This window comes from Pteropus alecto, unplaced genomic scaffold, assembly GCF_000325575.1.
Source record: "Pteropus alecto unplaced genomic scaffold, ASM32557v1 scaffold359, whole genome shotgun sequence".
In the NCBI taxonomy this organism is placed as follows: Eukaryota; Metazoa; Chordata; class Mammalia; order Chiroptera; family Pteropodidae; genus Pteropus; species Pteropus alecto.
This window is the reverse complement of record NW_006443119.1, coordinates 3225208-3234089: the sequence shown is the minus strand read 5'-3', so window position 1 is coordinate 3234089 and position 8882 is coordinate 3225208. Positions and strand designations below refer to the sequence as shown.

At 39.6% G+C, this 8882-nt stretch overlaps 1 pseudogene; it reads left to right on the top strand.

Moving 5' to 3' along the window:
- The first annotated feature begins 2403 nt into the window (after nucleotides 1–2403).
- On the top strand, nucleotides 2404–2599 carry LOC102880968 (annotated as a pseudogene).
- The last annotated feature ends 6283 nt before the right edge of the window (nucleotides 2600–8882 follow it).

Here is an 8882-nt window from a genome sequence, read left to right as displayed (position 1 = left end):
GGAGAGAGTTTCTTCCCTAAGAAGTGGTTTTGGGGAGTTGGAGAAGCAATAATTGGTTTGATCTTGGCAAATAAGTATGAGTTTGTTAGGCAAACAAGGAGGGGAGGGGAGAGAGATTCCAGGAAGTGTGAAAACTCGATCAAAGGCACTGGGTGAGTTTGGGGAACTGCAAGGAGTAAGGAAGTTCAGCATTTGCTGCAAGGGAGGGGCCGGGCTAGAAATTAAGCACGAGAAATCCACAGAAGCTAAGTCATGTAGGGATCAGTAGTAGACTTTAGGCCTTCTAAAGAGCCTACCCTTGAAGATTCTGAGCATGGAAATGCCACAAACTTGTATTTGAAAAAGACCCTTCTGCTCTGTATTTCTGCCCTCTGCCAGAGAACAGCACAACAGGGAAAGGAGGTGCTCCTGTTGCTTAGGAACTGGAATGGAAAGACATTTGTGGGGCAGAACCCTGCAGAGCCACAGCCAACTTATAACCCCTACTTATCAATTATTCATGGAAGCTTTCTTGTCTTCTTGATTGATTCAACAGAAAAATAATTTTAAAAAACTGTTATCCACCACCCCAGAAAGCTACCAAGTAAATCAATTGCCTATAATTGTCTTTGGAATATACCTCCCAAGGAAAAGGCTTTCACACTGTATGATTTCCAGTCAGACTCAATAAAGACAGGCTTGCAAGTGGGGTTTTTCAAAGAACCACCAGCTAGACAGTTCTCTGAAAATGAGATTTTGAAGACGCTCCAACCCCTTTCTGTCACTCCAGTTTCTGCTAGGTTGTTGGTTTTCACCATGATGGAGAGCTGTTGGTTTTAAGGGCCAGAGAGAGGCTAGAGAAAGTGGAATGGAACTAGAGCAAGATAAAATGCCACAGAGCTCATTGTTCTTACTGGGATTCATACATTCTTCTTGAATAAACACTCCTGAGCTGCTGTAAGCTTTTGGTTAATTTCTAGAATTCTGGAGAAGTTGATTTTGATTTTGTTTTTTACAGTTTTCTCTTTGTTATTATGGGTAAGAGAATTTTTGGAAGTCCTTACTCTGCCATTTTTGCAAACATCGTGTGTGTGTGTGTGCATGCGTGTGTGTGTGTGTGTGTGTAATTCTCTGTCAGGGTAAGGGGATTCTTATCTATTAGGCTGATTAAAATAATTGTATAATTTTTTTTTTTTACATTTTTCTTCATTTATCGAAGTGATCATATGCTTTAACCCCTTTAAGTAGCCAATGTAATTAATTACATAAGTAGATTTTTAAAAGTTAAATGCATTTCTGGGATAAACCCTATGGTATATCTTATTATGTTAATGAATTCGGTTTGGTAATATTTTATTTACAATTTCGATCCTCAAGTGTGATTGGCCTGTAGTACAGGGAACTAAAACAATAAAAGCCATCTTTTAGACAACTGAACTCAGAGGACTGTATTCATGGTATGACTTCTATGTATAAGAGTTGGCTATAACTTTTAGATGGTACCTATTGGGGAGTAGGTAAATCCATTTGAGGCTACACATGGTAAATCAGTTGGAAAGAGATGAGTTTAAGAGATCTGGAAAAGAGCGCCTTAAACAAGATAGATGTTTATTATTGTCTCAACTAAAAACATGACAAGAAGTAGGCCATTTTGTTTGGTGTGGTGATTCCTCAGATTCTCTATGATATCTGAGATATCTCTAGGATATGGTAGTTCTCTCATTCTTAGTTTGTGGCCTTTGTCCTCATGGTCCAAAATGTCTATTGAAGCTTCATCCATCCATTTTTGTCTCAGGCAGCAGGATAAAGGAAGAAATGGAAAATACCTACCCATTCACTCCCAGAAATCCCACACAATTTCTGTTTATTAGCAATGGCTAAAACTTAACTATATGTAAAGGCCTTGGAAATGCAGGCTTTAGATGAAGGATAACATGTCCAACTAAATATCAGGGTTTGTTAATTTGAGAAAAAAGGAACATAAGTATTTATTTACTAAGCAATTAAGAGTCTTTGCAACTCAGAGAATGGTTCGATCATGTAAAAGGGGACATCTTTGTAATCATATGTATGGAGAAAAGGTGAATGTGTATGTATGCTTGCCTGCACATGTGCTTGGCAGTCAAGGAGAATTAAGAGGGCATCTACCAATGTATGTGCTCATTTTCTTTTCTCTGAGAACAATATCACAACAGACCTCATTGCTCATATTTATTAAAAGTTAATAAGTTTCTTGATCTGGGTGCTAATTATAGAGGTATGTTTACTTTGTAGAAATTTACCATGCACTTTTCAGTAGACATGCAATATTCTAATAAAAAAAAGATAATGACAGAAGTTCCTGTAAAAAGGAGGACTTGGTATGCTACTGCCATTTCCTCAGCTTTGGGTCATTGCTCCTTCTGCTGGGCTTCCAACAGCACCATGTTGGGACAGAGCATCCGGAGATTCACAAACTTAGTGGTCCGTAGGAGCCACTATGAATGAGGAGGGCCCAGGGAAGAATTTGCCATTTTCAGTGGAAAATAAATGGTGGTTGCTAGCTATAATGACTTTGTATTTTGGATCTGGATTTGATGCACCTTTCTTCATAGCAAGACACCAGCTGCTTAAGAAATAAGGATGTTTTAGTTAATCCATGAAACAAATGTGAAGAGCATTTTAAGAGGTGCAGTCCCTTTGAAAAATGGATCAAATTGTTGAACTCAACATACTAGATATGTTTGTAAATAAACTTATGGCATGAATCCTTAATCTCTCTTCTCTGAAATACAAAATGTGATAATTGTGCATGTGTGTAATTTTTATTTGGGTAATATTTCAATATTAGTTTCTTGATCAAAATATGTGTGATTTAGCTTGTTTCTTGGTCTTAAATTCTGAGATGTTATTTAATTTTCAGTTCCTAGGTCACAACTTTGTTGGTAATTTGTATAAAAGAATTCAAAATTGAAAAAAAAAGATAATGATAAAAGGTGGCCATGATAAAATACCGGCTTTTAAGATTTTGTTTCAAATTCTTCCCTAGTTTTATCTACAACACTTTGAACATGTTTTCTTTCTCCTTTATATAGAAATATGCAATTATTTAATATATAAATATATTTATATTTATCTTACTATCATATATAAACACATAAAATTTATATTAGTATGTATATTTACCAAAATCATTTCTGAAGCCCGTGGATCTACATTTAAAGCGTTGATATTGCATTACATTAATTACTTTGTATCTAGAAAAAAATTCATAAAATACAACCAAGTTAATATCCAGAATTTTTCAAAGAGATATTTCAAATTTTATAATTTCCTAACTCATCTCCTTATCCTGCAGAAATTTCACATTGAACCACTTCTGTCAACACCTGTAACTTCCTTGGAAGTTTCCATACATCAGTGAGAGCAATGTTTCACAACACCAACTTGGCCATGTACCTTCCCTGCTGAAGGCCCATCAATGGCTTTGCCAGTGTCCTTAGGATAAAATTCCCAGTACCCTTTATGACATGGCCCCTGAGATCCCAACCAGTCTCATCTCCTGCCATGTTTTCTCTAACTTTTCTAGGCACACAGGTCTTCTCTCAGTCTGGATCTCAGGAATGGCAAGCTTTTTCTCCTTTTCTTGAATTAGTGTTTCCTGAATTCAGTTCTGTGTCTTTGGTGCTGGTACAAAGTAGGAGGAGGTGGGTGTGGGAATTGGGGCAGTGTCTCTTTAGGTGCTGACCCAAGGATCTGTGCAATGCTCCCAATAACTATCTTTGACTCTATTTGGAAATTCATAAAAGGCTGGGCTTATTCTCCTCCAGCCTCATCTATCTCTCCAGAGCCCTTACAAGGGATTGGAGAGGGGTTACTGGCCTTTTTCAGAGTAACTCATGCCTTTCCAGTTTTCCTCAGTAAAAGAACACCCAACCCTGCCAAGAATGTGTATAAAGTTTATTACTAAATTGTCCAGTAGATCTCAAAATCCCAGGAGCATCAGCAGTTACAAGAATTTGCCTATAAAGTCTCAAGTATGGAAAACAACAAAGGCGCTAACAATTTTTAGAGTGTTACAAGTCTAAAGAACAACTGGAGATGATTCCTCCTGATGGAGAAGCCTAACAATTTACCTATTAAATCTTGCTGCCTCGATGCAAATGTTCGGCTTTTTTTTTTTTTATTCCTAAAGTTATTCCCAAACCTTTCAGTGAAATTCTCCCCCACCTTTCCTGTTAGGGGTAACTTGCCTACAACCAACTGATACAAGAGGCAGTTTCCGTCCTTTCAATCCTTTCTCATCTTTTGCAAATACAAATGTCCTGACTCTGGCCCGATGTGATTGGAATTCTCCTTTGCTCAAAGTTGATTTTGGTATGGGGAAAGCTAAACTCTAGTCTAAAGGGTGATAGAGAAAATGGATCCACTCCACTCTAATTGAGTCTCCCTACTAGTGAAATTTTGCTGCTGAATTTCTCACTATTTTCCTAAGAAATAAACAAGATTCAGTCATAGTAGGGAAAAGAGATTTTTTTAATCATTGCTCTGACCCTGACTCTTGTAAGATTAAAGAATTATAAGAAACATTTGATTCTTTGAGAACTGGTTTATTTTTCAAGAGCTACTACTCAAGATGGCTCTCTATCTGACATCTGAAAATGTTGCAGTCACTTTCTTTAGATACTTTTTTATTTACATCTCTTCAGTAACCAGCTTGTTTTTTCTTCCAGAACATCTCTGCTTCATCCTCCTTTCCTCTTTCTTGAAGGTTCCTCCATACGCATACACTCCCCTGACTTATCTAATCAATCTCTTATTCCAAAAGGAAGTTAGTTCTCTCTGACCTTCAAAACTAGATCAGATCTTCCTGATTTATATTCCCTCAGTCCTCACTAGCTCTTTTATGGAGTAGTTGTCATATTTCACACTTGTAGCATTGTCATGATTGAAATTAAATTGCTTATTTTCTTTAGGGCTAGCTTCCAGACTTCAATACAATCTGCATGAAGGCAAGAACTGTGTTTGTTTTTATCAGTGCTGAATCTAGAATGGTGTTTAACTCATAGCTGCTGCTTAATAAATACATGTAAACTGTTTTTCAAACAGTATGAACTTGTTTGGGTGGGAACTAACATCAAAGAATGCTCTTTTCCCCTCATTCACATCAGGACTATGTCACATCTGCCTTCCATCACTTGAGGATGTTTTGGGAAAATCCCTCAGTTTCATTATTATCACTTCTAGTAATTTGACTGTACAGTTAAATGTAAAACTTCCCTTTAACTCAAGTTTGTCTCATGGCTCTAAAATTTATTATAGGGAGGGAGTTATGATCTAATCTTCCCTCCTATTTTACCTCATCTAGTTCCAGCTTCTCGAGTGGTTTAGGGCAGAGCAGAGAGGGCCAAACTATTTCTCAGTGACCTGGGTGCTGTTGGTTTTCTCTGCTTCTCTAATACTGATACGCTGTGAATGCCTTCTCTGACAGACATCTGAATGTTCGCTCCTTCATATGTGTCTTGGGGGCCACAGTAAGGTTGGTGGGGGTGGGGAGCTCTTGACTAAAGAGTGTTGCTGGGATTGGCCTACCTGGTGGCCGGGTGGCAAGACAACTGAAGACTGGCTACTATCCATAGTGTCCTCTGTGAAAACTCCTAAATCCTTGCCATACCAAAAATTTTTATCCTGATGATTTTCTCCTCTCTCCCTCGTCATCTGTTTATATAGAATGGGCGTGAAGAGCGCTGGGGTAGCAAAATCAGTTTGGTCACCCCTTACTAAGCCTAGAGGTAGTACTATCTCTGGTTTATTTGTAGCTCTTTTAGAATACGAAATCTCTTTGTCCTAGATCTAAGTTTGAAGCACTGGGAAAAGTCCCATCAAGACTTTTGCAGACATCTGTTGAGACAATGAACCAATGCGTTTGTTGTGCTGTCTTCTCCATAGGAAGCCTCTGCCCAAGCTAGGCTACCAGGCACAGAGGTCACTGGGCTGGGAAGCATTCATTGAGGGGAACATATTTTCTATTTCACTAAGGAAGGAAAAAACCAACCAACGCACTATCAGGGTCTGTGATACCCTCATAGGTAGATGAAACATCAGCGGCAGAACCAAGCAAGGGCTCAGTGTAAAGGAGGAGTGATGAAAACAATGTATCAGCTGGGTGTGGTGAAACAGACGAAAGAAAGAATAAGATACAAGAAGATGATGGAAACAGAAAATGAGAATGACAGAAATTTGGAAAGAGAGAAGATGGTGAATGAGAGAGGAGGAAAGACTAAGAGGTCAGGGGAAGGAGACTGGGCAAAAGAACTTAGCTATAGCTTGCCATGCTGGAGCACAGGGGGCTGGGCAGAGCAGCTAGTGAAAGAGAACAAGGGCCTGTGGTTACCACGTTCCAGCTGGTGCAGGTGGCTCTGGACTAAATCTGTCCCCTCTCCCTCCTCCTGAGAAGGTGGTGAGAGAGAGAGGAGGAGGAGGTCGGGGTAGGGGAGAGCACACCTCTCCATGTTCAGGGTCTGCCACTTCAACAAATGCACTTGAACATAGCCCAAAAGTACTGAAGGTGGTGGATCCTGTTATTCATGGACAAGAAGTGAGTCTAAAAGATCGAACCTTTGTAAGACTTCTTCGGTCTCAGCAAGAATTGTATAGAATAAACACAGTCAAGGAAGCCATTTAAGATTGAAATTCCCAAAGAAGAATTTTGACAAGACTTTCTCTCCCAATTCCAGGCCCCACTCTTTAAAGGAGAGCTTTTGGGTAAAGAGCTCAGCGCAGAGCTGGATACATAGACGGGCTCCATCAATGATAGTTCTCATTAAGTATCTCCTAGCACAGCATGACCAGGCACTCAGTAAATATAGGTAAGGAATGAACTAATTCATTATCTAAGGGTCCAGGTCTAATTTATGTGGGCCCCTACCTGGTCTCGTTCCAGATCTCAATTCAAGCTGTTTCTTTGTGCAGTGCCAGATATGAAGGCTGCAGTCTCTCAGTTCACAGGTGCTCCTGGCCTTGCAAACCTTCCATGTGTCACCTAGTGCTGCTGCCTGTTGACACAAGTTGGTCCCTGGAAATATAGCCAATACACCTGGGGACCATGGGAACCTGAGAAAGATCACTGGAAATTTTAACTTGAGAAGGGAAGGAGAGTGATATTCAGGAGCCAAGCAGGGGAGGAAGTTGAGGAAAGAACGAAGTCCCGTGGGCAGACCTGGAACTACAAGCTAATGGAACAGCAGGAAGCCTGGAGCGGTCGTGTGCCTTGCTGCTCGAACAGTAGTACGTGGCCAGCTGCATCTGAGTCTCCTGGTAACTCATTAGAAATGCAGAACCTTGGTCCTCACTTAGAATCTTCATTTAACAAGACCCCTAGGTGATTTGCTGCAATTAAAATGAAAGTTTGAGAAGCACTGATTTAATCCAAGGCTTTAAGTTTTACTTAAATGTGCTACAGTGAGAGCCAGCAGAGGGCAGTGCTGCAGGTTGGCCAGACCATGCCAAGGGACCACATGAACAATTTGTCCTCAGACCAGTTCATGGTGAGAACTTTGGGCAAATGCTGGAATATCTTCTTTACAAAGACAAATGGCTTGAGTTCACTGAATTGCCCACTAAGTTTGATGTGCGGGAAAATATATAAGGGGAAGGGGAGTGCATGATATTCAGGCTTGATCTATACTAGAACTCCCAGACAAGTAATTGTCTTGGCTTAGGGTATCAGGTGTCCTTGAGGCAAACTTGAATTCAAGAGCATGTGAGCTGTGCTATCAAACAGGGCCCTGTGCTCAGAGGGATGTTGTACTTTAATACTCTGCTTTCACCATCTTGAAATTCTTAATAATTTTATCTTTTAACTTGTATTTTAAACTCCTCTGAAACAACGGAGCATGCTCATGAGCAAAGATGTGGCAGTATGCATGTCAACTACTGTTCCTTGTTGCTCCATTCACATGTAGCATTCATGATACACCCATGAGTACAGAATCCAGTGAACCCATGGTATATAGGAATTGAATGAGACTCAAAGCAAGTACAAATAAATTGTGTTAGGTTAGCCACTCTATTCTATACAATGTTAGCAGAATGTGTGTGCATCAAGAAGTAAAATAAAAACAGTTAAGTTAGTGTTTTGCAGTATTTCCATTGTTTTGGTAAGAACAAAATATATATGCATATAGCTACAAAATATAAATTGAGTACTTTCAATAATTCCACATACAAATTAAATGTTCTTATATTTCATTCAAAACTGACATTGCCCTATATAAACAGTAAAATTCATAATATGATATAGAATTTTAATTTCTTTTTCTGTAGAACAACATTAAATGGCAAATTAAAAAATCATCCCAAGTAGAGTAAGGTTGTAGAAGAAAGAGAAAAGTTTTATTTTATTACATTTAATGACACTTATTTACTGCTTTTTAAACAAGGGATCTCACATTTTCATTTCTCACTGAGCCCCACAAATTGTCTATCTGGCACCACCTTGTGGAATGGAAGAGGCAGGGGACAGTTGTTGTCTGAGGTGGGACTGGTCTCAGGTTTCCAAGCAAGGAACCAATAGAAATATGCTGCCTGGAGAAGTGTACCTGCTCCTTGGCAACTGAGGGACATGCTGACTTGAGATATGCAGTGACATTTCTTTCCTCTTACTGAGTCCCCCAGAAATGCTCTTTTGTTGTGTGTGTGTGTGTGTGTGTGCGCGCGCGCGTATTTCCCTGAGAAAACTCCCTCTTCTGCCAAGAAAAAGTGAAAGTGAGGGAAAAGGGAAGGACACTGCGTATAGAAAGGGAACCTAGATAGTCTGATCGGAGGATGGAAGCTGATTAGAGGTAAGGTTGGGCTGAGGGAGAGGGTGGGTTTCTTAGAAAGCCCAGGCTATTTTGTGGTTAAAAACAAAACCAAAACTATCT